At 50.0% G+C, this 2,056-nt stretch overlaps 1 pseudogene across 1 annotated transcript; it reads left to right on the top strand.

The window, feature by feature from the left end:
• Positions 1-717: 717 nt before the first annotated feature.
• On the top strand, positions 718-1,691 carry LOC103775767 (annotated as a pseudogene). The gene has a single exon (XR_608172.1). The product of XR_608172.1 is annotated as a homeobox protein Hox-B6 pseudogene (transcript).
• Positions 1,692-2,056: the final 365 nt, after the last annotated feature.

The following is a 2,056-nucleotide window of genomic DNA, read 5'->3' as shown; positions in this document are numbered from 1 at the left end:
CAATAAACTCAGCTTTTGATCGTAACCCAGGGCTTCCTTTTAGCCATAAAAGGTCGGGCATAGATTTGGTATTAACAAAAAAACGCAAGAGGGCACAATGCGGTGCCGGACTCCGGAGGGGATGGGGATTTAGCAAGGGATAAAGGAAATACTTCGATTTTCCATTTATCTCCCGCATACAGAGGGCTTGTAGGGAAGAAAAAAAGAAAAGCAAAAGATGCAATAAATCCAAAGCGAAGATTTGTTACGAGCGAGCGCAGCTTTCCTGAGAGGGAGCGCTGATCTATGGTAATTAGACAGACAGGAACCCAAATAAGTTGTCAAAACCGATTTCTGCTCCTCTAGCAAATCTAAGTTAATCAACCCGGCGGGATCTTCTCCTTGCAAAGTTCACACACATACAAAACTTTTGTTTTTTCCTCCTTTCTCCCCCCTTTTCTTTAACTGCAGCCAAGTACTCGGACATGTCAGGACGATTTGCAAACACTAAGGGTTAAAGTTTTCCGAATGCCAATAATGAACTTTTTTTGTCCCCCCCTCCACTTCCAGGGGGTATTTGTATACGTTATATGTGTGTAAATATATATAGGCGCGCACATCGCCATCCGAGCAGACGGGCTCTCACACCCCCGCGCTGAGCTCCGGGGGAGGAATGAGGAGGAGGAGGAGGAGGAGGGGGGGGGGGAAACACACGTTTATTTATTTATGAAGCTCCGAGCGCGCCGGGAATGTTTCTTTCGGCAGATATTATATATTTGGTTAAGGGGGTGCATTTCTGTTGTTTAAAAGGGAGGGAAAAGGGGGTGGATGGTTTGTTCTTGGGGTCCCTGGTGCAATCTCAGCTCCTCATGGGTGCTATTTTGCAACCTCAGGCGCCTGCTATTGGTCAGCCCATGATCAGATGGTTGTATTTCCTTGTGTCCCTCGCTGGCACCACGCCATCTCCCTTCAGCTAAAACCCAATCTCCGATATACTACTAATAGCTAAACCACTTGGACTATAAAACACAACAAATCATAAAGCCGGGGAAAAAAGGACGGCAGGCTCCTTCCAATGAGTTCTTATTTTGTCAACTCGACCTTCCCGGTGAGTCTGGCGGCGGGGCAGGAGCCCTTCCTGGGACAGATCCCGCTATATCCCTCGGGCTATGCGGATCCTTTGAGGCACTACCCCAGCACCTATGGAGCCACGGGCGTCCAGGAGAAGGGCTACACCTCTTCTCCTTACTACCAGCAAAGCAACGGAGCCTACAGCCGCAGCTCCGCCTGTGACTATGGGGCCGGCGGGTTTTTCAGGGAGAAGGACCCTGCGTGCGGCCCCCCCGCCCTGGACGAGGTGCCCTTCGCCCCCGAGCCGCGCAAGTCGGACTGCGCACAGAGCAAAACTGTGTTCGGAGAGAGCGAGGAGCAAAAGTGTTCCGCCCCGGTTTACCCCTGGATGCAGCGGATGAACTCTTGCAATAGTGAGTTTACTCTTTTACAGAAATAAATACATCAATCTCCTCCCCCCCTTTCTTATTTGTTACCGCCAGAGAGAGAGAGAGAGAGAGAGAGCGAGCGAGGGAAGCAGGAATAAGATTCACTTTAGAGCCCAAACTTCCAGCCGGGAAGTTCAGGCGACACGAGGAGGCTCCAACTTGGCTCCAGACACGCACCAAAAACTTCACGCCGCTGAAGTTATTTTCCCCCGGCACCCCTCCATCCCTCAGCTAAAAAAAAACTTTGCCCCGGATTTAAACCCCCATACAGTATTTCCCCATTCTTCCTCCCCCCCCTTCCTTTTTTTTTTTCACATTCCAGTTTGCGTGTCACTCAGCTACAGCGATTTATCTCTGTCTTTCCCTCCACACGCACAGGGAGATATCTTCTCTAAATCAGATCTGGATGACTTTACACACGCCCGGACCCACACCCCCACGCAGCTCCCTCTCTCTCGCTGGCTACCCGATCTGGAGTTAAATAATAGAAAAGTGTTTAAAGATTTGAAAGGAGAGGGCTACATTTTTAATGAAACTCGCACCTAATGAAAAGTCTGCCTGGGGAGAATTTCCCCCCC

Source organism: Merops nubicus, unplaced genomic scaffold (assembly GCF_000691845.1).
Source record: "Merops nubicus isolate BGI_N331 unplaced genomic scaffold, ASM69184v1 scaffold43726, whole genome shotgun sequence".
NCBI lineage: Eukaryota > Metazoa > Chordata > Aves > Coraciiformes > Meropidae > Merops > Merops nubicus.
This window is presented reverse-complemented; position numbering and strand designations above follow the sequence as displayed.